This window comes from Rhinoderma darwinii, assembly GCF_050947455.1.
Source record: "Rhinoderma darwinii isolate aRhiDar2 chromosome 2 unlocalized genomic scaffold, aRhiDar2.hap1 SUPER_2_unloc_55, whole genome shotgun sequence".
Taxonomy (NCBI): Eukaryota; Metazoa; Chordata; class Amphibia; order Anura; family Rhinodermatidae; genus Rhinoderma; species Rhinoderma darwinii.
Genome location: NW_027461724.1, coordinates 315,523 through 334,091, shown reverse-complemented (window position 1 = coordinate 334,091; position 18,569 = coordinate 315,523). Strand labels below are relative to the sequence as shown.

Here is an 18,569-nt window from a genome sequence, read left to right as displayed (position 1 = left end):
TCACAATCGATTAAAAAGGACTATGGATTAAAGCATTTAATGTCAATGGCCATTCTAAGCTGAATGTCCCTGCTCTCGTCAGATCGCAGAAGTTACACAGCTTAAGGCCTCGCTAGTACCAGTGTGGGAGACTGTCTGGGAATCCGTGGTGCGTTGACTTTTTACTATGTTGTTTAGATTTTGTTTCACAATAGATTAAATAGGACTATGGATTAAAGCATTTAATGTCAATGGCCATTCTAAGCTGAATGTGCCTGCTCTCGTCAGATAGCAGAAGTTACACAGCTTAAGCACTCGCTAGTACCAGTGTGGGAGACTGTCTGGGAATCCGTGGTGCAGTTGACTTTTTATTATGTCGTTTAGATTTTGTTTCACAATCGATTAAAAAGGACTATGGATTAAAGCACTTAATGTCAATGGCCATTCTAAGCTGAATGTGCCTGCTCTCGTCAGATCGCAGAAGTTACACAGCTTAAGGACTCTCTAGTACCAGTGTGGGAGACTGTCTGGGAATCCGTGGTGCGGTTGACTTTTTATTATGTCGTTTAGATTTTGTTTCACAATCGATTAAAAAGGACTATGGATTAAAGTATTTAATGTCAATGGCCATTCTAAGCTGAATGTGCCTGCTGTCGTCAGATCGCAGAAGTTACACAGCTTAAGGCCTCGCTAGTACCAGTGTGGGAGACTGTCTGGGAATCCGTGGTGCGGTTGACTTCTTATTATGTCGTTTAGATTTTGTTTCACAATCGATTAAAAAGGACTATGGATTAAAGCACTTAATGTCAATGGCCATTCTAAGCTGAATGTGCCTGCTCTCGTCAGATCGCAGAAGTTACACAGCTTAAGGCCTCTCTAGTACCAGTGTGGGAGACTGTCTGGGAATCAGTGGTGCGGTTGACTATTTATTACGTCGTTTAGATATTGTTTCACAATCGATTAAAAAGGACTATGGATTAAAGCATTTAATGTCAATGGCCATTCTAAGCTGAATGTGCCTGCTCTCGTCAGATCACAGAAGTTACACAGCTTAAGGCCTCGCTAGTACCAGTGTGGGAGACTGTCTGGGAATCCGTGGTGCGGTTGACTTTTTATTATGTCGTTTAGATTTTGTTTCACAATCGATTAAAAAGGTCTATGGATTAAAGCATTTAATGTCAATGGCCATTCTAAGCGGAATGTCCCTGCTCTCGTCAGATCACAGAAGTTACACAGCTTAAGGCCTTGCTAGTACCAGTGTGGGAGACTGTCTGGGAATCCGTAGTGCGGTTGACTTTTTATTATGTCGTTTAGATTTTGTTTCACAATAGATTAAATAGGACTATGGATTAAAGCATTTAACGTCAATGGCCATTCTGAGCTGAATGTGCCTGCTCTCGTCAGATCGCAGAAGTTACACAGCTTAAGGCCTCGTTAGTACCAGTGTGGGAGACTGTCTGGGAATCCGTGGTGCGGTTGACTTTTTATTATGTCGTTTAGATTTTGTTTCACAATCGATTAAAAAGGACTATGGATTAAAGCATCTAATGTCAATGGCCATTCTAAGCTGAATGTGCCTGCTCTCGTTAAATCGCAGAAGTTACACAGCTTAACGCCTCACTAGTACCAGTGTGGGAGACTGTCTGGGAATCCGTGGTGTGGTTGAATTTTTATATGTCGTTTAGATTTTGTTTCACAATCGATTAAAAAGGACTATGGATTAAAATATTTAATGTCAATGGCCATTCTAAGCTGAATGTCCCTGCTCTCGTCAGATCGCAGAAGTTACACAGCTTAAGGCCTCGCTAGTACCAGTGTGGGAGACTGTCTGGGAATCCGTGGTGCGGTTGACTTTTTATTATGTCGTTTAGATTTTGTTTCACAATCGATTAAAGAGGACTATGGATTAAAGCATTTAATGTCAATGGCCATTCTAAGCTGAATGTGCCTGCTCTCGTCAGATCGCAGAAGTTACACAGCTTAAGGCCTCGCTAGTACCAGTGTGGGAGACTGTCTGGGAATCCGTGGTGCGGTTGAATTTTTATTATGTTGTTTAGATTTTGTTTCACAATAGATTAAATAGGACTATGGATTAAAACTTTTAATGTCAATGGCCATTCTAAGCTGAATGTGCCTGCTCTCGTCAGATCGCAGAAGTTACACAGCTTAAGGCCTCGCTAGTACCAGTGTGGGAGACTGTCTGGGAATCCGTGGTGCGGTTGCATTTTTATTATGTCGTTTAGATTTTGTTTCACAATCGATTAAAAAGGACTATGGATTAAAGCATTTAATGTCAATGGCCATTCTAAGCTGAATGTCCCTGCTCTCGTCAGATCGCAGAAGTTACACAGCTTAAGGCCTCGCTAGTACCAGTGTGGGAGACTGTCTGGGAATCCGTGGTGCGGTTGACTTTTTATTATGTCGTTTAGATTTTGTTTCACAATCGATTAAAAAGGACTATGGATTAAAGCATTTAATGTCAATGGCCATTCTAAGCTGAATGTGCCTGCTCTCGTTAGATCGCAGAAGTTACACAGCTTAACGCCTCGCTAGTACCAGTGTGGGAGACTGTCTGGGAATCCGTGGTGCGGTAGACTTTTTATTATGTTGTTTAGATTTTGTTTCACAATCGATTAAAAAGGATTATGGATTAAAGCATTTAATGTCAATGGCAATTCTAAGCTGAATGTGCCTGCTCTCGTTAAATCGCAGAAGTTACACAGCTTAAGCCCTCGCTAGTACCAGTGTGGGAGAGTGTCTGGGAATCCGTGGTGCGGTAGACTTTTTATTATGTCGTTTAGATTTTGTTTCACAATCGATTAAAAAGGACTATGGATTAAAGCATTTAATGTCAATGGCCATTCTAAGCTGAATTTGCCTGCTCTCCTCAGATCGCAGAAGTTACACAGCTTAAGGCCTCGCTAGTACCAGTGTGGGAGACTGTCTGGGAATCCGTGGTGCGGTTGACTTTTTATTATGTCGTTTAGATTTTGTTTCACAATAGATTAAATAGGACTATGGATTAAAGCATTTAACGTCAATGGCCATTCTAAGCTGAATGTGCCTGCTCTCGTCAGAACGCAGAAGTTACACAGCTTAAGGCCTCGCTAGTACCAGTGTGGGAGACTGTCTGGGAATCCGTGGTGCGGTTGACTTTTTACTATGTTGTTTAGATTTTGTTTCACAATAGATTAAATAGGACTATGGATTAAAGCATTTAATGTCAATGGCCATTCTAAGCTGAATGTGCCTGCTCTCGTCAGATCGCAGAAGTTACACAGCTTAAGCCCTCGCTAGTACCAGTGTGGGAGACTGTCTGGGAATCCGTGGTGCGGTTGACTTTTTATTATGTCGTTTAGATTTTGTTTCACAATCGATTAAAAAGGACTATGGATTAAAGCACTTAATGTCAATGGCCATTCTAAGCTGAATGTGCCTGCTCTCGTCAGATCGCAGAAGTTACACAGCTTAAGGACTCTCTAGTACCAGTGTGGGAGACTGTCTGGGAATCCGTGGTGCGGTTGACTTTTTATTATGTCGTTTAGATTTTGTTTCACAATGGATTAAAAAGGACTATGGATTAAAGCATTTAATGTCAATCACCATTCTAAGCTGAATGTCCCTGCTCTCGTCAGATCGCAGAAGTTACACAGCTTAAGGACTCGCTAGTACCAGTGTGGGAGACTGTCTGGGAATCCGTGGTGCGGTTGACTTTTTATTATGTCGTTTAGATTTTGTTTCACAATCGATTAAAAAGGACTATGGATTAAAGCATTTAATGTCAATGGCCATTCTAAGCTGAATGTGCCTGCTGTCGTCAGATCGCAGAAGTTACACAGCTTAAGGCCTCGCTAGTACCAGTGTGGGAGACTGTCTGGGAATCCGTGGTGCGGTTGACTTTTTATTATGTCGTTTAGATTTTGTTTCACAATCGATTAAAAAGGACTATGGATTAAAGCACTTAATGTCAATGGCCATTCTAAGCTGAATGTGCCTGCCCTCGTCAGATCGCAGAAGTTACACAGCTTAAGGCCTCTCTAGTACCAGTGTGGGAGACTGTCTGAGAATCAGTGGTGCGGTTGACTATTTATTATGTCGTTTAGATATTGTTTCACAATAGATTAAATAAGACTATGGATTAAGGCTTTTAATGTCAATGGCCATTCTAAGCTGAATGTGCCTGCTCTCGTCAGGTCGCAGAAGTTACACAGCTTAAGGCCTCGCTAGTACCAGTGTGGGAGACTGTCTGGGAATCCGTGGTGCGGTTGACTTTTTATTATGTCGTTTAGATTTTGTTTCACAATAGATTAAATAGGACTATGGATTAAAGCATGTAACGTCAATGGCAATTCTAAGCTGAATGTGCCTGCTCTCGTCAGATCGCAGAAGTTACACAGCTTAAGGCCTCGCTAGTACCAGTGTGGGAGACTGTCTGGGAATCCGTGGTGTGGTTGAATTTTTATTATGTCGTTTAGATTTTGTTTCACAATCGATTAAAAAGGACTATGGATTAAAGCATTTGATGTCAATGGCCATTCTAAGCTGAATGTGCCTGCTCTCGTCAGATCGCAGAAGTTACACAGCTTAAGGCCTCGCTAGTACCAGTGTGGGAGACTGTCTGGGAATCCGTGGTGCGGTTGACTTATTATTATGTCGTTTAGATTTTGTTTCACAATCGATTAAAAAGGACTATGGATTAAAGCATTTAATATCAATGGCCATTCTAAGCTGAATGTGCCTCCTTTCGTCAGATCGCAGAAGTTACACAGCTTAAGGCCTCGCTAGTACCAGTGTGGGAGACTGTCTGGGAATCCGTTGTGCGGTTGACTTTTTATTATGGCGTTTAGATTTTGTTTCACAATCGATTAAAAAGGACTATGGATTAAAGCATTTAATGTCAATGGCCATTCTAAGCTGAATGTGCCTGCTCTCGTTAGATCACAGAAGTTACACAGCTTAACGCCTCGCTAGTACCAGTGTGGGAGACTGTCTGGGAATCCGTGGTGTGGTTGAATTTTTATTATGTCGTTTAGATTTTGTTTCACAATCGATTAAAAAGGACTATGGATTAAAGCATTTAATGTCAATGGCCATTCTAAGCTGAATGTCACTGCTCTCGTCAGATCGCAGAAGTTACACAGCTTAATGCCTCGCTAGTACCAGTGTGGGAGACTGTCTGGGAATCCGTGGTGCGGTTGACTTTTTATTATGTCGTTTAGATTTTGTTTCACAATCGATTAAAAAGGACTATGGATTAAAGCATTTAATGTTAATGGCCATTCTAAGCTGAATGTGCCTGCTCTCGTCAGATCGCAGAAGTTACACAGCTTAAGGCCTTGCTAGTACCAGTGTGGGAGACTGTCTGGGAATGCGTGGTGCGGTTGACTTATTATTATGTCGTTTAGATTTTGTTTCACAATCGATTAAAAAGGACTATGGATTAAAGCATTTAATGTCAATGGCCATTCTAAGCTGAATGTGCCTGCTCTCGTCAGATCGCAGAAGTTACACAGCTTAAGGCCTCGCTAGTACCAGTGTGGGAGACTGTCTGGGAATCCGTGGTGCGGTTGACTTTTTATTATGTCGTTTAGATTTTGTTTCACAATCGATTAAAAAGGACTATGGATTAAAGCATTTAATGTCAATGGCCATTCTAAGCTGAATGTCCCTGCTCTCGTCAGAACGCAGAAGTTACACAGCTTAAGGCCTCGCTAGTACCAGTGTGGGAGACTGTCTGGGAATCCGTGGTGCGGTTGACTTTTTATTATGTCGTTTAGATTTTGTTTCACAATCGATTAAAAAGGACTATGGATTAAAGCATTTATTGTCAATGGCCATTCTAAGCTGAATGTCCCTGCTCTCGTCAGATCGCAGAAGATACACAGCTTAAGGCCTCGCTAGTACCAGTGTGGGAGACTGTCTGGGAATCCGTGGTGCGGTTGACTTTTTATTATGTCGTTTAGATTTTGTTTCACAATCGATTAAAAAGGACTATGGATTAAAGCATTTAATGTCAATGGCCATTCTAAGCTGAATGTGCCTGCTCTCGTCAGATCGCAGAAGTTACACAGCTTAAGGCCTCGCTAGTACCAGTGTGGGAGACTGTCTGGGAATCCGTGGTGCGGTTGAATTTTTATTATGTCGTTTAGATTTTGTTTCACAATCGATTAAAAAGGACTATGGATTAAAGCATTTAATATCAATGGCCATTCTAAGCTGAATGTCCCTGCTCTCGTCAGATCGCAGAAGTTACACAGATTAAGGCCTCGCTAGTACCACTGTGGGAGACTGTCTGGGAATCCGTGGTGCGGTTGACTTTTTATTATGTCGTTTAGATTTTGTTTCACAATCGATTAAAAAGGACTATGGATTAAAGCATTTTTTGTCAATGGCCATTCTAAGCTGAATGTGCCTGCTCTCGTCAGATCGCAGAAGTTACACAGCTTAAGGCCTCGCTAGTACCAGTGTGGGAGACTGTCTGGGAATCCGTGGTGTGGTTGACTTTTTATTATGTCTTTAAGATTTAGTTTCACAATAGATTAAATAGGACTATGGATTAAGGCTTTTAATGTCAATGGCCATTCTAAGCTGAATGTCCCTGCTCTCGTCAGATCGCAGAAGTTACACAGCTTAAGGCCTCGCTAGTACCAGTGTGGGAGACTGTCTGGGAATCCGTGGTGCGGTTGACTTTTTATTATGTCGTTTAGATTTTGTTTCACAATCGATTAAAAAGGACTATGGATTAAAGCATCTAATGTCAATGGCCATTCTAAGCTGAATGTGCCTGCTCTCGTCAGATCGCAGAAGTTACACAGCTTAAGGCCTCGCTAGTACCAGTGTGGGAGACTGTCTGGGAATCCGTGGTGCGGTTGACTTATTATTATGTCGTTTAGATTTTGTTTCACAATCGATTAAAAAGGACTATGGATTAAAGCATTTAATGTCAATGGCCATTCTAAGCTGAATGTGCCTCCTTTCGTCAGATCGCAGAAGTTACACAGCTTAAGGCCTCGCTAGTACCAGTGTGGGAGACTGTCTGGGAATCCGTGGTGCGGTTGACTTTTTATTATGGCGTTTAGATTTTGTTTCACAATCGATTAAAAAGGACTATGGATTAAAGCATTTAATGTCAATGGCCATTCTAAGCTGAATGTGCCTGCTCTCGTTAGATCACAGAAGTTACACAGCTTAACGCCTCGCTAGTACCAGTGTGGGAGACTGTCTGGGAATCCGTGGTGTGGTTGAATTTTTATTATGTCGTTTAGATTTTGTTTCACAATCGATTAAAAAGGACTATGGATTAAAGCATTTAATGTCAATGGCCATTCTAAGCTGAATGTCCCTGCTCTCGTCAGATCGCAGAAATTACACAGCTTAAGGCCTCGCTAGTACCAGTGTGGGAGACTGTCTGGGAATCCGTGGTGCGGTTGACTTTTTATTATGTCGTTTAGATTTTGTTTCACAATCGATTAAAAAGGACTATGGATTAAAGCATTTAATGTTAATGGCCATTCTAAGCTGAATGTGCCTGCTCTCGTCAGATCGCAGAAGTTACACAGCTTAAGGCCTTGCTAGTACCAGTGTGGGAGACTGTCTGGGAATGCGTGGTGTGGTTGACTTATTATTATGTCGTTTAGATTTTGTTTCACAATCGATTAAAAAGGACTATGGATTAAAGCATTTAATGTCAATGGCCATTCTAAGCTGAATGTGCCTGCTCTCGTCAGATCGCAGAAGTTACACAGCTTAAGGCCTCGCTAGTACCAGTGTGGGAGACTGTCTGGGAATCCGTGGTGCGGTTGACTTTTTATTATGTCGTTTAGATTTTGTTTCACAATCGATTAAAAAAGACTATGGATTAAAGCATTTAATGTCAATGGCCATTCTAAGCTGAATGTCCCTGCTCTCGTCAGATCGCAGAAGTTACACAGCTTAAGGCCTCGCTAGTACCAGTGTGGGAGACTGTCTGGGAATCCGTGGTGCGGTTGACTTTTTATTATGTCGTTTAGATTTTGTTTCACAATCGATTAAAAAGGACTATGGATTAAAGCATTTAATGTCAATGGACATTCTAAGCTGAATGTCCCTGCTCTCGTCAGATCGCAGAAGATACACAGCTTAAGGCCTCGCTAGTACCAGTGTGGGAGACTGTCTGGGAATCCGTGGTGCGGTTGACTTTTTATTATGTCGTTTAGATTTTGTTTCACAATCGATTAAAAAGGACTATGGATTAAAGCATTTAATGTCAATGGCAATTCTAAGCTGAATGTGCCTGCTCTCGTTAGATCGCAGAAGTTACACAGCTTAACGCCTCACTAGTACCAGTGTGGGAGACTGTCTGGGAATCCGTGGTGTGGTTGACTTTTTATTATGTCGTTAAGATTTAGTTTCACAATAGATTAAAAAGGACTATGGATTAAAGCATTTAACGTCAATGGCCATTCTAAGCTGAATGTGCCTGCTCTCGTCCGAACGCAGAAGTTACACAGCTTAAGGCCTCGCTAGTACCAGTGTGGGAGACTGTCTGGGAATCTGTGGTGCGGTTGAGTTTTTATTATGTCGTTTAGATTTTGTTTCACAATCGATTAAAAAGGACTATGGATTAAAGCCTTTAATGTCAATGGCCATTCTAAGCTGAATGTCCCTGCTCTCGTCAGATCGCAGAAGTTACACAGCTTAAGGCCTCGCTGGTACCAGTGTGGGAGACTGTCTGGGAATGCGTGGTGCGGTTGACTTTTTATTATGTTGTTTAGGTTTTGTTTCACAATAGATTAAATAGGACTATGGATTAAGGCTTTTAATGTCAATGGCCATTCTAAGCTGAATGTGCCTGCTCTCGTTAGATCGCAGAAGTTACACAGCTTAACGCCTCGCTAGTATCAGTGTGGGTGACTGTCTGGGAATCCGTGGTGCGGTTGACTTTTTATTATGTTGTTTAGATTTTGTTTCACAATAGATTAAATAGGACTATGGATTAAAGCATTTAACGTCAATGGCCATTCTAAGCTGAATGTGCCTGCTCTCGTCAGATCGCAGAAGTTACGCAGCTTAAGGCCTCGCAAGTACCAGTGTGGGAGACTGTCTGGGAATTCGTGGTGCTGTTGAATTTTTATTATGTCGTTTAGATTTTGTTTCACAATCGATTAAAAAGGACTATGGATTAAAGCATTTAATGTCAATGGCCATTCTAAGCTGAATGTGCCTGCTCTCGTCAGATCGCAGAAGTTACACAGCTAAAGGCCTCGCTAGTACCAGTGTGGGAGACTGTCTGGGAATCCGTGGTGCGGTTGACTTTTTATTATGTCGTTTAGATTTTGTTTCACAATCGATTAAAAAGGACTATGGATTAAAGCATTTAAAGTCAATGGCCATTCTAAGCTGAATGTGCCTGCTCTCGTTAGATCGCAGAAGTTACACAGCTTAACGCCTCGCTAGTACCAGTGTGGGAGACTGTCTGGGAATCCGTGGTGCGGTTGACTTTTTATTATGTCGTTTAGATTTTGTTTCACAATAGATTAAATAGGACTATGGATTAAAGCATTTAACGTCAATGGCCATTCTAAGCTGAATGTGCCTGCTCTCGTCCGAACGCAGAAGATACACAGCTTAAGGCCTCGCTAGTACCAGTGTGGGAGACTGTCTGGGAATCCGTGGTGCGGTTGTCTTTTTATGATGTCGTTTAGATTTTGTTTCACAATAGATTAAATAGGACTATGGATTAAAGCATTTAACGTCAATGGCCATTCTAAGCTGAATGTGCCTGCTCTCGTCAGATCGCAGAAGTTACACAGCTTAAGGCCTCGCTAGTACCAGTGTGGGAGACTGTCTGGGAATCCGTGGTGCGGTTGACTTTCTATTATGTCGTTTAGATTTTGTTTCACAATAGATTAAATAGGACTATGGATTAAAGCATTTAATGTCAATGGCCATTCTAAGCTGAATGTGCCTGCTCTCGTCAGATTGCAAAAATTACACAGCTTAAGGCCTCGCTAGTACCAGTGTGGGAGACTGTCTGGGAATCCGTGGTGCGGTTGACTTTTTATTGTGTCGTTTAGATTTTGTTTCACAATAGATTAAATAGGACTATGGATTAAAGCATTTAACGTCAATGGCCATTCTAAGCTGAATGTGCCTGCTCTCGTCCGAACGCAGAAATTACACAGCTTAAGGCCTCGCTAGTACCAGTGTGGGAGACTGTCTGGGAATCTGTGGTGCGGTTGAGTTTTTATTATGTCGTTTAGATTTTGTTTCACAATCGATTAAAAAGGACTATGGATTAAAGCCTTTAATGTCAATGGCCATTCTAAGCTGAATGTCCCTGCTCTCGTCAGATCGCAGAAGTTACACAGCTTAAGGCCTCGCTGGTACCAGTGTGGGAGACTGTCTGGGAATGCGTGGTGCGGTTGACTTTTTATTATGTTGTTTAGGTTTTGTTTCACAATAGATTAAATAGGACTATGGATTAAGGCTTTTAATGTCAATGGCCATTCTAAGCTGAATGTGCCTGCTCTCTTTAGATCGCAGAAGTTACACAGCTTAACGCCTCGCTAGTACCAGTGTGGGAGACTGTCTGGGAATCCGTGGTGCAGTTGAATTTTTATTATGTCGTTTAGATTTTGTTTCACAATCGATTAAAAAGGACTATGGATTAAAGCATTTAATGTCAATGGCCATTCTAAGCTGAATGTGCCTGCTCTCGTCAGATCGCAGAAGTTACACAGCTTAAGGCCTCGCTAGTACCAGTGTGGGAGACTGTCTGGGAATCCGTGGTGCGGTTGACTTTTTATTATGTCGTTTAGATTTTGTTTCACAATAGATTAAATAGGACTATGGATTAAAGCATTTAACGTCAATGGCCATTCTAAGCTGAATGTGCCTGCTCTCGTCCGAACGCAGAAGATACACAGCTTAAGGCCTCGCTAGTACCAGTGTGGGAGACTGTCTGGGAATCCGTGGTGCGGTTGTCTTTTTATGATGTCGTTTAGATTTTGTTTCACAATAGATTAAATAGGACTATGGATTAAAGCATTTAACGTCAATGGCCATTCTAAGCTGAATGTGCCTGCTCTCGTCAGATCGCAGAAGTTACACAGCTTAAGGCCTCGCTAGTACCAGTGTGGGAGACTGTCTGGGAATCCGTGGTGCGGTTGACTTTCTATTATGTCGTTTAGATTTTGTTTCACAATAGATTAAATAGGACTATGGATTAAAGCATTTAATGTCAATGGCCATTCTAAGCTGAATGTGCCTGCTCTCGTCAGATTGCAAAAATTACACAGCTTAAGGCCTCGCTAGTACCAGTGTGGGAGACTGTCTGGGAATCCGTGGTGCGGTTGACTTTTTATTGTGTCGTTTAGATTTTGTTTCACAATAGATTAAATAGGACTATGGATTAAAGCATTTAACGTCAATGGCCATTCTAAGCTGAATGTGCCTGCTCTCGTCCGAACGCAGAAATTACACAGCTTAAGGCCTCGCTAGTACCAGTGTGGGAGACTGTCTGGGAATCTGTGGTGCGGTTGAGTTTTTATTATGTCGTTTAGATTTTGTTTCACAATCGATTAAAAAGGACTATGGATTAAAACCTTTAATGTCAATGGCCATTCTAAGCTGAATGTCCCTGCTCTCGTCAGATCGCAGAAGTTACACAGCTTAAGGCCTCGCTGGTACCAGTGTGGGAGACTGTCTGGGAATGCGTGGTGCGGTTGACTTTTTATTATGTTGTTTAGGTTTTGTTTCACAATAGATTAAATAGGACTATGGATTAAGGCTTTTAATGTCAATGGCCATTCTAAGCTGAATGTGCCTGCTCTCTTTAGATCGCAGAAGTTACACAGCTTAACGCCTCGCTAGTACCAGTGTGGGTGACTGTCTGGGAATCCGTGGTGCGGTTGACTTTTTATTATGTTGTTTAGATTTTGTTTCACAATAGATTAAATAGGACTATGGATTAAAGCATTTAACGTCAATGGCCATTCTAAGCTGAATGTGCCTGCTCTCGTCAGATCGCAGAAGTTACACAGCTTAAGGCCTCGCAAGTACCAGTGTGGGAGACTGTCTGGGAATTCGTGGTGCAGTTGAATTTTTATTATGTCGTTTAGATTTTGTTTCACAATCGATTAAAAAGGACTATGGATTAAAGCATTTAATGTCAATGGCCATTCGAAGCTGAATGTGCCTGCTCTCGTCAGATCGCAGAAGTTACACAGCTTAAGGCCTCGCTAGTACCAGTGTGGGAGACTGTCTGGGAATCCGTGGTGCGGTTGTCTTTTTATTATGTCGTTTAGATTTTGTTTCACAATCGATTAAAAAGGACTATGGATTAAAGCATTTAACGTCAATGGCCATTCTAAGCTGAATGTGCCTGCTCTCGTCAGAACGCAGAAGTTACACAGCTTAACGCCTCGCTAGTACCAGTGTGGGAGACTGTCTGGGAATCCGTGGTGCGGTTGACTTTTTATTATGTCGTTTAGATTTTGTTTCACAATAGATTAAAAAGGACTATGGATTAAAGCATTTAATGTCAATGGCCATTCCAAGCTGAATGTGCCTGCTCTCGTCAGATCGCAGAAGTTACACAGCTTAAGGCCTCGCTAGTACCAGTGTGGGAGACTGTCTGGGAATCCGTGGTGCGGTTAACTTTTTATTATGTCGTTTAGATTGTTTCACAATAGATTAAATAGAACTATGGATTAAAGCATTTAACGTCAATGGCCATTCTAAGCTGAATGTGCCTGCTCTCGTCCGAACGCAGAAGTTACACAGCTTAAGGCCTCGCTAGTACCAGTGTGGGAGACTGTCTGGGAATCTGTGGTGCGGTTGAGTTTTTATTATGTTGTTTAGATTTTGTTTCACAATCGATTAAAAAGGACTATGGATTAAAGCCTTTAATGTCAATGGCCATTCTAAGCTGAATGTCCCTGCTCTCGTCAGATCGCAGAAGTTACACAGCTTAAGGCCTCGCTGGTACGAGTGTGGGAGACTGTCTAGGAATGCGTGGTGCGGTTGACTTTTTATTATGTTGTTTAGGTTTTGTTTCACAATAGATTAAATAGGACTATGGATTAAGGCTTTTAATGTCAATGGCCATTCTAAGCTGAATGTGCCTGCTCTCGTCAGATCGCAGAAGTTACGCAGCTTAAGGCCTCGCAAGTACCAGTGTGGGAGACTGTCTGGGAATTCGTGGTGCTGTTGAATTTTTATTATGTCGTTTAGATTTTGTTTCACAATCGATTAAAAAGGACTATGGATTAAAGCATTTAATGTCAATGGCCATTCTAAGCTGAATGTGCCTGCTCTCGTCAGATCGCAGAAGTTACACAGCTTAAGGCCTCGCTAGTACCAGTGTGGGAGACTGTCTGGGAATCCGTGGTGCGGTTGACTTTTTATTATGTCGTTTAGATTTTGTTTCACAATCGATTAAAAAGGACTATGGATTAAAGCATTTAACGTCAATGGCCATTCTAAGCTGAATGTGCCTCTTCTCGTCAGAACGCAGAAGTTACATAGCTTAAGTCCTGCTAATACCAGTGTGGGAGACTGTCTGGGAATCCGTGGTGCGGTTGACTTTTTATTATGTTGTTTAGATTTTGTTTCACAATAGATTAAATAGGACTATGGATTAAGGCTTTTAATGTCAATGGCCATTCTAAGCTGAATGTGCCTGCTCTCGTCAGATCGCAGAAGTTACACAGCTTAAGGCCTCGCTAGTACCAGTGTGGGAGACTGTCTGGGAATCCGTGGTGCGGTTGACTTTTTATTATGTCGTTTAGATTTTGTTTCACAATCGATTAAAAAGGACTATGGATTAAAGCATTTAAAGTCAATGGCCATTCTAAGCTGAATGTGCCTGCTCTCGTTAGATCGCAGAAGTTACACAGCTTAACGCCTCGCTAGTACCAGTGTGGGAGACTGTCTGGGAATCCGTGGTGCGGTTGACTTTTTATTATGTCGTTTAGATTTTGTTTCACAATAGATTAAATAGGACTATGGATTAAAGCATTTAACGTCAATGGCCATTCTAAGCTGAATGTGCCTGCTCTCGTCCGAACGCAGAAGTTACACAGCTTAAGGCCTCGCTAGTACCAGTGTGGGAGACTGTCTGGGAATCCGTGGTGCGGTTGACTTTTTATTATGTCGTTTAGATTTTGTTTCACAATAGATTAAATAGGACTATGGATTAAAGCATTTAACGTCAATGGCCATTCTAAGCTGAATGTGCCTGCTCTCGTCAGATCGCAGAAGTTACACAGCTTAAGGCCTCGCTAGTACCAGTGTGGGAGACTGTCTGGGAATCTGTGGTGTGGTTGACTTTTTATTATGTCGTTTAGATTTTGTTTCACAATAGATTAAATAGGACTATGGATTAAAGCATTTAACGTCAATGGCCATTCTAAGCTGAATGTCCCTGCTCTCGTCAGATCGCAGAAGTTACACAGCTTAAGGCCTCGCTAGTACCAGTGTGGGAGACTGTCTGGGAATCCGTGGTGCGGTTGACTTTTTATTATGTTGTTTAGATTTTGTTTCACAATAGATTAAATAGGACTATGGATTAAGGCTTTTAATGTCAATGGCCATTCTAAGCTGAATGTGCTTGCTCTCGTCAGATCGCAGAAGTTACACAGCTTAAGGCCTCGCTAGTACCAGTGTGGGAGACTGTCTGGGAATCCGTGGTGCGGTTGACTTTTTATTATGTCGTTTAGATTTTGTTTCACAATCGATTAAAAAGGACTATGGATTAAAGCATTTAATGTCAATGGCCATTCTAAGCTGAATGTGCCTGCTCTCGTTAGATCGCAGAAGTTACACAGCTTAACGCCTCGCTAGTACCAGTGTGGGAGACTGTCTGGGAATCCGTGGTGCGGTTGAATTTTTATTATGTCGTTTAGATTTTGTTTCACAATCGATTAAAAAGGACTATGGATTAAAGCATTTAATGTCAATGGCCATTCTAAGCTGAATGTGCCTGCTCTCGTCAGATCGCAGAAGTTACACAGCTTAAGGCCTCGCTAGTACCAGTGTGGGAGACTGTCTGGGAATGCGTGGTGCGGTTGACTTTTTATTATGTCGTTTAGATTTTGTTTCACAATAGATTAAATAGGACTATGGATTAAAGCATTTAACGTCAATGGCCATTCTAAGCTGAATGTGCCTGCGCTCGTCCGAACGCAGAAGATACACAGCTTAAGGCCTCGCTAGTACCAGTGTGGGAGACTGTCTGGGAATCCGTGGTGCGGTTGACTTTTTATGATGTCGTTTAGATTTTGTTTCACAATAGATTAAATAGGACTATGGATTAAAGCATTTAACGTCAATGGCCATTCTAAGCTGAATGTGCCTGCTCTCGTCAGATCGCAGAAGTTACACAGCTTAAGGCCTCGCTAGTTCCAGTGTGGGAGACTGTCTGGGAATCCGTGGTGCGGTTGACTTTCTATTATGTCGTTTAGATTTTGTTTCACAATAGATTAAATAGGACTATGGATTAAAGCATTTAATGTCAATGGCCATTCTAAGCTGAATGTGCCTGCTCTCGTCAGATTGCAGAAATTACACAGCTTAAGGCCTCGCTAGTACCAGTGTGGGAGACTGTCTGGGAATCCGTGGTGCGGTTTACTTTTTATTATGTCGTTTAGATTTTGTTTCACAATAGATTAAATAGGACTATGGATTAAAGCATTTAACGTCAATGGCCATTCTAAGCTGAATGTGCCTGCTCTCGTCCGAACGCAGAAGATACACAACTTAAGGCCTCGCTAGTACCAGTGTGGGAGACTGTCTGGGAATCCGTGGTGCGGTTGACTTTTTATGATGTCGTTTAGATTTTGTTTCACAATCAATTAAAAAGGACTATGGATTAAAGCATTTAATGTCAATGGCCATTCTAAGCTGAATGTACCTGCTCTCGTCAGATCGCAGAAGTTACACAGGTTAAGGCCTCGCTAGTACCAGTGTGGGAGACTGTCTGGGAATCCGTGGTGCGGTTGACTTTTTATTATGTCGTTTAGATTTTGTTTCACAATCGATTAAAAAGGACTATGGATTAAAGAATTTCATGTCAATGGCCATTCTAAGCTGAATGTGCCTGCTCTCGTCAGATCACAGAAGTTACACAGCTTAAGGCCTCGCTAGTACCAGTGTGGGAGACTGTCTGGGAATCCGTGGTGCGGTTGACTTTTTATTATGTCGTTTAGATTTTGTTTCACAATCGATTAAAAAGGACTATGGATTAAAGCATTTAATGTCAATGGCCATTCTAAGCTGAATGTGCCTGCTCTCGTCAGATCGCAGAAGTTACACAGCTTAAGGCCTCGCTAGTACCAGTGTGGGAGACTGTCTGGGAATGCGTGGTGCGGTTGACTTTTTATTATCTTGTTTAGATTTTGTTTCACAATAGATTAAATAGGACTATGGATTAAGGCTTTTAATGTCAATGGCCATTCTAAGCTGAATGTGCCTGCTCTCGTCAGATCGCAGAAGTTACACCGCTTAAGGCCTCGCTAGTACCAGTGTGGGAGACTGTCTGGGAATCCGTTGTGCGGTTGAATTTTTATTATGTCGTTTAGATTTTGTTTCACAATCGATTAAAAAGGACTATGGATTAAAGCATTTAATGTTAATGGCCATTCTAAGCTGAATGTGCCTGCTCTCGTCAGATCGCAGAAGTTACACAGCTTAAGGCCTCGCTAGTACCAGTGTGGGAGACTGTCTGGGAATCCGTGGTGCGGTTAACTTTTTATTATGTCGTTTAGATTTTGTTTCACAATCGATTAAAAAGGACTATGGATTAAAGCATTTAATGTCAATGGCCATTCTAAGCTGAATGTGCCTGCTCTCGTCAGATCGCAGAAGTTACACAGCTTAAGGCCTCGCTAGTACCAGTGTGGGAGACTGTCTGGGAATCCGTGGTGCGGTTGACTTTTTATTATGTCGTTTAGATTTTGTTTCACAATAGATTAAATAGGACTATGGATTAAAGCATTTAACGTCAATGGCCATTCTAAGCTGAATGTGCCTGCTCTCATCAGAACGCAGAAGTTACATAGCTTAAGGCCTCGCTAGTACCAGTGTGGGAGACTGTCTGGGAATCCGTGGTGCGGTTGACTTTTTATTATGTCGTTTAGATTTTGTTTCACAATAGATTAAATAGGACTATGGATTAAAGCATTTAAAGTCAATGGCCATTCTAAGCTGAATGTGCCTGCTCTCGTCAGAACGCAGAAGTTACACAGCTTAAGGCCTCGCTAGTACCAGTGTGGGAGACTGTCTGGGAATCCGTGGTGCGGTTGAATTTTTATTATGTCGTTTAGATTTTGTTTCACAATCGATTAAAAAGGACTATGGATTAAAGCATTTACTGTCAATGGCCATTCTAAGCTGAATGTCCCTGCTCTCGTCAGATCGCAGAAGTTACACAGCTTAAGGCCTCGCTAGTACCAGTGTGGGAGACTGTCTGGGAATCCGTGGTGCGGTTGACTTTTTATTATGTCGTTTAGATTTTGTTTCACAATAGATTATATAGGACTATGGATTAAGGCTTTTAATGTCAATGGCCATTCTAAGCTGAATGTGCCTGCTCTAGTCAGATCGCAGAAGTTACACAGCTTAAGGCCTCGCTAGTACCAGTGTGGGAGACTGTCTGGGAATCCGTGGTGCGGTTGAGTTTTTATTATGTCGTTTAGATTTTGTTTCACAATCGATTAAAAAGGACTATGGATTAAAGCATTTAACGTCAATGGCCATTCTAAGCTGAATGTGCCTGCTCTCGTCAGATCGCAGAAGTTACACAGCTTAAGGCCTCGCTAGTACCAGTGTGGGAGACTGTCTGGGAATCCGTAGAGCGGTTGAATTTTTATTATGTCGTTTAGATTTTGTTTCACAATCGATTAAAAAGGACTATGGATTAAAGCATTTAATGTCAATGGCCATTCTAAGCTGAATGTCCCTGCTCTCGTCAGATTGCAGAAGTTACACAGCTTAAGGCCTTGCTAGTACCAGTGTGGGAGACTGTCTTGGAATCCGTGGTGCGGTTGACTTTTTATTATGTCGTTTAGATTTTGTTTCACAATCAATTAAAAAGGACTATGGATTAAAGCATTTAATGTCAATGGCCATTCTAAGCTGAATGTGCCTGCTCTCGTCAGATCGCAGAAGTTACACAGCTTAAGGCCTCGCTTGTACCAGTGTGGGAGACTGTCTGGGAATCCGTGGTGCGGTTGCCTTTTTATTATGTCGTTTAGATTTTGTTTCACAATCGATTAAAAAGGACTATGGATTAAAGCATTTAATGTCAATGGCCATTCTAAGCTGAATGTGCCTGCTCTCGTCAGATCGCAGAAGTTACACAGCTTAAGGCCTCGCTAGTACCAGTGTGGGAGACTGTCTGGGAATCCGTGGTGCGGTTGACTTTTTATTATGTCGTTTAGATTTTGTTTCACAATCGATTAAAAAGGACTATGGATTAAAGCATTTCATGTCAATGGCCATTCTAAGCTGAATGTGCCTGCTCTCGTCAGATCGCAGAAGTTACACAGCTTAAGGCCTCGCTAGTACCAGTGTGGGAGACTGTCTGGGAATCCGTGGTGCGGTTGACT

At 42.0% G+C, this 18,569-nt stretch overlaps 89 pseudogenes; all 89 read left to right on the top strand.

The window, feature by feature from the left end:
• The first annotated feature begins 41 nt into the window (after nt 1-41).
• Nucleotides 42-159, top strand: LOC142678434 (5S ribosomal RNA; annotated as a pseudogene).
• A 253-nt stretch (nt 160-412) lies between these two features.
• On the top strand, nt 413-531 carry LOC142678957 (5S ribosomal RNA; annotated as a pseudogene).
• Nucleotides 532-598: 67 nt separating this feature from the next.
• On the top strand, nt 599-717 carry LOC142678815 (5S ribosomal RNA; annotated as a pseudogene).
• A 67-nt stretch (nt 718-784) lies between these two features.
• LOC142679785 (5S ribosomal RNA) lies at nt 785-903 on the top strand (annotated as a pseudogene).
• Nucleotides 904-970: 67 nt separating this feature from the next.
• LOC142678096 (5S ribosomal RNA) lies at nt 971-1,089 on the top strand (annotated as a pseudogene).
• Nucleotides 1,090-1,342: 253 nt separating this feature from the next.
• LOC142677800 (5S ribosomal RNA) lies at nt 1,343-1,461 on the top strand (annotated as a pseudogene).
• Nucleotides 1,462-1,713: 252 nt separating this feature from the next.
• LOC142679950 (5S ribosomal RNA) lies at nt 1,714-1,832 on the top strand (annotated as a pseudogene).
• Nucleotides 1,833-1,899: 67 nt separating this feature from the next.
• On the top strand, nt 1,900-2,018 carry LOC142678021 (5S ribosomal RNA; annotated as a pseudogene).
• Nucleotides 2,019-2,085: 67 nt separating this feature from the next.
• LOC142678563 (5S ribosomal RNA) lies at nt 2,086-2,204 on the top strand (annotated as a pseudogene).
• A 67-nt stretch (nt 2,205-2,271) lies between these two features.
• On the top strand, nt 2,272-2,390 carry LOC142679948 (5S ribosomal RNA; annotated as a pseudogene).
• Nucleotides 2,391-2,457: 67 nt separating this feature from the next.
• LOC142679002 (5S ribosomal RNA) lies at nt 2,458-2,576 on the top strand (annotated as a pseudogene).
• A 253-nt stretch (nt 2,577-2,829) lies between these two features.
• On the top strand, nt 2,830-2,948 carry LOC142678298 (5S ribosomal RNA; annotated as a pseudogene).
• A 67-nt stretch (nt 2,949-3,015) lies between these two features.
• On the top strand, nt 3,016-3,134 carry LOC142679917 (5S ribosomal RNA; annotated as a pseudogene).
• A 67-nt stretch (nt 3,135-3,201) lies between these two features.
• Nucleotides 3,202-3,320, top strand: LOC142678286 (5S ribosomal RNA; annotated as a pseudogene).
• Nucleotides 3,321-3,387: 67 nt separating this feature from the next.
• On the top strand, nt 3,388-3,506 carry LOC142678956 (5S ribosomal RNA; annotated as a pseudogene).
• Nucleotides 3,507-3,573: 67 nt separating this feature from the next.
• Nucleotides 3,574-3,692, top strand: LOC142678904 (5S ribosomal RNA; annotated as a pseudogene).
• Nucleotides 3,693-3,759: 67 nt separating this feature from the next.
• On the top strand, nt 3,760-3,878 carry LOC142678814 (5S ribosomal RNA; annotated as a pseudogene).
• Nucleotides 3,879-3,945: 67 nt separating this feature from the next.
• Nucleotides 3,946-4,064, top strand: LOC142678808 (5S ribosomal RNA; annotated as a pseudogene).
• A 67-nt stretch (nt 4,065-4,131) lies between these two features.
• On the top strand, nt 4,132-4,250 carry LOC142677803 (5S ribosomal RNA; annotated as a pseudogene).
• A 67-nt stretch (nt 4,251-4,317) lies between these two features.
• On the top strand, nt 4,318-4,436 carry LOC142678871 (5S ribosomal RNA; annotated as a pseudogene).
• Nucleotides 4,437-4,503: 67 nt separating this feature from the next.
• Nucleotides 4,504-4,622, top strand: LOC142679571 (5S ribosomal RNA; annotated as a pseudogene).
• A 439-nt stretch (nt 4,623-5,061) lies between these two features.
• On the top strand, nt 5,062-5,180 carry LOC142679281 (5S ribosomal RNA; annotated as a pseudogene).
• Nucleotides 5,181-5,247: 67 nt separating this feature from the next.
• On the top strand, nt 5,248-5,366 carry LOC142678265 (5S ribosomal RNA; annotated as a pseudogene).
• A 67-nt stretch (nt 5,367-5,433) lies between these two features.
• On the top strand, nt 5,434-5,552 carry LOC142679559 (5S ribosomal RNA; annotated as a pseudogene).
• Nucleotides 5,553-5,619: 67 nt separating this feature from the next.
• LOC142678046 (5S ribosomal RNA) lies at nt 5,620-5,738 on the top strand (annotated as a pseudogene).
• A 67-nt stretch (nt 5,739-5,805) lies between these two features.
• LOC142678225 (5S ribosomal RNA) lies at nt 5,806-5,924 on the top strand (annotated as a pseudogene).
• A 67-nt stretch (nt 5,925-5,991) lies between these two features.
• Nucleotides 5,992-6,110, top strand: LOC142678019 (5S ribosomal RNA; annotated as a pseudogene).
• A 67-nt stretch (nt 6,111-6,177) lies between these two features.
• On the top strand, nt 6,178-6,296 carry LOC142678965 (5S ribosomal RNA; annotated as a pseudogene).
• A 67-nt stretch (nt 6,297-6,363) lies between these two features.
• LOC142677702 (5S ribosomal RNA) lies at nt 6,364-6,482 on the top strand (annotated as a pseudogene).
• A 67-nt stretch (nt 6,483-6,549) lies between these two features.
• LOC142679947 (5S ribosomal RNA) lies at nt 6,550-6,668 on the top strand (annotated as a pseudogene).
• A 67-nt stretch (nt 6,669-6,735) lies between these two features.
• Nucleotides 6,736-6,854, top strand: LOC142679547 (5S ribosomal RNA; annotated as a pseudogene).
• Nucleotides 6,855-6,921: 67 nt separating this feature from the next.
• On the top strand, nt 6,922-7,040 carry LOC142679163 (5S ribosomal RNA; annotated as a pseudogene).
• A 253-nt stretch (nt 7,041-7,293) lies between these two features.
• On the top strand, nt 7,294-7,412 carry LOC142679827 (5S ribosomal RNA; annotated as a pseudogene).
• A 67-nt stretch (nt 7,413-7,479) lies between these two features.
• LOC142678680 (5S ribosomal RNA) lies at nt 7,480-7,598 on the top strand (annotated as a pseudogene).
• Nucleotides 7,599-7,665: 67 nt separating this feature from the next.
• LOC142679535 (5S ribosomal RNA) lies at nt 7,666-7,784 on the top strand (annotated as a pseudogene).
• Nucleotides 7,785-7,851: 67 nt separating this feature from the next.
• LOC142679946 (5S ribosomal RNA) lies at nt 7,852-7,970 on the top strand (annotated as a pseudogene).
• Nucleotides 7,971-8,037: 67 nt separating this feature from the next.
• LOC142678989 (5S ribosomal RNA) lies at nt 8,038-8,156 on the top strand (annotated as a pseudogene).
• A 253-nt stretch (nt 8,157-8,409) lies between these two features.
• LOC142678107 (5S ribosomal RNA) lies at nt 8,410-8,528 on the top strand (annotated as a pseudogene).
• Nucleotides 8,529-8,595: 67 nt separating this feature from the next.
• Nucleotides 8,596-8,714, top strand: LOC142678338 (5S ribosomal RNA; annotated as a pseudogene).
• Nucleotides 8,715-8,781: 67 nt separating this feature from the next.
• LOC142679087 (5S ribosomal RNA) lies at nt 8,782-8,900 on the top strand (annotated as a pseudogene).
• Nucleotides 8,901-8,967: 67 nt separating this feature from the next.
• On the top strand, nt 8,968-9,086 carry LOC142679782 (5S ribosomal RNA; annotated as a pseudogene).
• Nucleotides 9,087-9,153: 67 nt separating this feature from the next.
• LOC142680003 (5S ribosomal RNA) lies at nt 9,154-9,272 on the top strand (annotated as a pseudogene).
• Nucleotides 9,273-9,339: 67 nt separating this feature from the next.
• On the top strand, nt 9,340-9,458 carry LOC142678791 (5S ribosomal RNA; annotated as a pseudogene).
• A 67-nt stretch (nt 9,459-9,525) lies between these two features.
• On the top strand, nt 9,526-9,644 carry LOC142677966 (5S ribosomal RNA; annotated as a pseudogene).
• A 67-nt stretch (nt 9,645-9,711) lies between these two features.
• LOC142679523 (5S ribosomal RNA) lies at nt 9,712-9,830 on the top strand (annotated as a pseudogene).
• Nucleotides 9,831-9,897: 67 nt separating this feature from the next.
• Nucleotides 9,898-10,016, top strand: LOC142678586 (5S ribosomal RNA; annotated as a pseudogene).
• A 67-nt stretch (nt 10,017-10,083) lies between these two features.
• LOC142677978 (5S ribosomal RNA) lies at nt 10,084-10,202 on the top strand (annotated as a pseudogene).
• Nucleotides 10,203-10,269: 67 nt separating this feature from the next.
• Nucleotides 10,270-10,388, top strand: LOC142678337 (5S ribosomal RNA; annotated as a pseudogene).
• A 253-nt stretch (nt 10,389-10,641) lies between these two features.
• Nucleotides 10,642-10,760, top strand: LOC142679511 (5S ribosomal RNA; annotated as a pseudogene).
• Nucleotides 10,761-10,827: 67 nt separating this feature from the next.
• On the top strand, nt 10,828-10,946 carry LOC142677965 (5S ribosomal RNA; annotated as a pseudogene).
• A 67-nt stretch (nt 10,947-11,013) lies between these two features.
• LOC142679499 (5S ribosomal RNA) lies at nt 11,014-11,132 on the top strand (annotated as a pseudogene).
• A 67-nt stretch (nt 11,133-11,199) lies between these two features.
• Nucleotides 11,200-11,318, top strand: LOC142678585 (5S ribosomal RNA; annotated as a pseudogene).
• Nucleotides 11,319-11,385: 67 nt separating this feature from the next.
• On the top strand, nt 11,386-11,504 carry LOC142677977 (5S ribosomal RNA; annotated as a pseudogene).
• A 67-nt stretch (nt 11,505-11,571) lies between these two features.
• LOC142678336 (5S ribosomal RNA) lies at nt 11,572-11,690 on the top strand (annotated as a pseudogene).
• Nucleotides 11,691-11,757: 67 nt separating this feature from the next.
• On the top strand, nt 11,758-11,876 carry LOC142678892 (5S ribosomal RNA; annotated as a pseudogene).
• A 67-nt stretch (nt 11,877-11,943) lies between these two features.
• Nucleotides 11,944-12,062, top strand: LOC142678274 (5S ribosomal RNA; annotated as a pseudogene).
• Nucleotides 12,063-12,129: 67 nt separating this feature from the next.
• LOC142678625 (5S ribosomal RNA) lies at nt 12,130-12,248 on the top strand (annotated as a pseudogene).
• A 67-nt stretch (nt 12,249-12,315) lies between these two features.
• LOC142678369 (5S ribosomal RNA) lies at nt 12,316-12,434 on the top strand (annotated as a pseudogene).
• Nucleotides 12,435-12,501: 67 nt separating this feature from the next.
• Nucleotides 12,502-12,620, top strand: LOC142678644 (5S ribosomal RNA; annotated as a pseudogene).
• Nucleotides 12,621-12,685: 65 nt separating this feature from the next.
• LOC142678105 (5S ribosomal RNA) lies at nt 12,686-12,804 on the top strand (annotated as a pseudogene).
• A 67-nt stretch (nt 12,805-12,871) lies between these two features.
• Nucleotides 12,872-12,990, top strand: LOC142679227 (5S ribosomal RNA; annotated as a pseudogene).
• A 67-nt stretch (nt 12,991-13,057) lies between these two features.
• Nucleotides 13,058-13,176, top strand: LOC142679770 (5S ribosomal RNA; annotated as a pseudogene).
• Nucleotides 13,177-13,243: 67 nt separating this feature from the next.
• On the top strand, nt 13,244-13,362 carry LOC142679485 (5S ribosomal RNA; annotated as a pseudogene).
• A 252-nt stretch (nt 13,363-13,614) lies between these two features.
• LOC142679473 (5S ribosomal RNA) lies at nt 13,615-13,733 on the top strand (annotated as a pseudogene).
• A 67-nt stretch (nt 13,734-13,800) lies between these two features.
• Nucleotides 13,801-13,919, top strand: LOC142678790 (5S ribosomal RNA; annotated as a pseudogene).
• A 67-nt stretch (nt 13,920-13,986) lies between these two features.
• Nucleotides 13,987-14,105, top strand: LOC142679378 (5S ribosomal RNA; annotated as a pseudogene).
• Nucleotides 14,106-14,172: 67 nt separating this feature from the next.
• LOC142678074 (5S ribosomal RNA) lies at nt 14,173-14,291 on the top strand (annotated as a pseudogene).
• Nucleotides 14,292-14,358: 67 nt separating this feature from the next.
• On the top strand, nt 14,359-14,477 carry LOC142679945 (5S ribosomal RNA; annotated as a pseudogene).
• A 67-nt stretch (nt 14,478-14,544) lies between these two features.
• Nucleotides 14,545-14,663, top strand: LOC142677708 (5S ribosomal RNA; annotated as a pseudogene).
• Nucleotides 14,664-14,730: 67 nt separating this feature from the next.
• LOC142679273 (5S ribosomal RNA) lies at nt 14,731-14,849 on the top strand (annotated as a pseudogene).
• Nucleotides 14,850-14,916: 67 nt separating this feature from the next.
• On the top strand, nt 14,917-15,035 carry LOC142679816 (5S ribosomal RNA; annotated as a pseudogene).
• Nucleotides 15,036-15,102: 67 nt separating this feature from the next.
• Nucleotides 15,103-15,221, top strand: LOC142678511 (5S ribosomal RNA; annotated as a pseudogene).
• Nucleotides 15,222-15,288: 67 nt separating this feature from the next.
• On the top strand, nt 15,289-15,407 carry LOC142678268 (5S ribosomal RNA; annotated as a pseudogene).
• A 67-nt stretch (nt 15,408-15,474) lies between these two features.
• On the top strand, nt 15,475-15,593 carry LOC142678616 (5S ribosomal RNA; annotated as a pseudogene).
• A 67-nt stretch (nt 15,594-15,660) lies between these two features.
• LOC142678367 (5S ribosomal RNA) lies at nt 15,661-15,779 on the top strand (annotated as a pseudogene).
• Nucleotides 15,780-15,846: 67 nt separating this feature from the next.
• LOC142679860 (5S ribosomal RNA) lies at nt 15,847-15,965 on the top strand (annotated as a pseudogene).
• A 67-nt stretch (nt 15,966-16,032) lies between these two features.
• LOC142678095 (5S ribosomal RNA) lies at nt 16,033-16,151 on the top strand (annotated as a pseudogene).
• Nucleotides 16,152-16,218: 67 nt separating this feature from the next.
• On the top strand, nt 16,219-16,337 carry LOC142679815 (5S ribosomal RNA; annotated as a pseudogene).
• Nucleotides 16,338-16,590: 253 nt separating this feature from the next.
• On the top strand, nt 16,591-16,709 carry LOC142679761 (5S ribosomal RNA; annotated as a pseudogene).
• Nucleotides 16,710-16,776: 67 nt separating this feature from the next.
• LOC142679461 (5S ribosomal RNA) lies at nt 16,777-16,895 on the top strand (annotated as a pseudogene).
• A 67-nt stretch (nt 16,896-16,962) lies between these two features.
• LOC142679780 (5S ribosomal RNA) lies at nt 16,963-17,081 on the top strand (annotated as a pseudogene).
• A 67-nt stretch (nt 17,082-17,148) lies between these two features.
• On the top strand, nt 17,149-17,267 carry LOC142677744 (5S ribosomal RNA; annotated as a pseudogene).
• A 67-nt stretch (nt 17,268-17,334) lies between these two features.
• Nucleotides 17,335-17,453, top strand: LOC142679944 (5S ribosomal RNA; annotated as a pseudogene).
• Nucleotides 17,454-17,520: 67 nt separating this feature from the next.
• On the top strand, nt 17,521-17,639 carry LOC142678985 (5S ribosomal RNA; annotated as a pseudogene).
• A 67-nt stretch (nt 17,640-17,706) lies between these two features.
• Nucleotides 17,707-17,825, top strand: LOC142679285 (5S ribosomal RNA; annotated as a pseudogene).
• A 67-nt stretch (nt 17,826-17,892) lies between these two features.
• On the top strand, nt 17,893-18,011 carry LOC142679089 (5S ribosomal RNA; annotated as a pseudogene).
• A 67-nt stretch (nt 18,012-18,078) lies between these two features.
• Nucleotides 18,079-18,197, top strand: LOC142678359 (5S ribosomal RNA; annotated as a pseudogene).
• A 67-nt stretch (nt 18,198-18,264) lies between these two features.
• LOC142679449 (5S ribosomal RNA) lies at nt 18,265-18,383 on the top strand (annotated as a pseudogene).
• A 67-nt stretch (nt 18,384-18,450) lies between these two features.
• Nucleotides 18,451-18,569, top strand: LOC142679436 (5S ribosomal RNA; annotated as a pseudogene).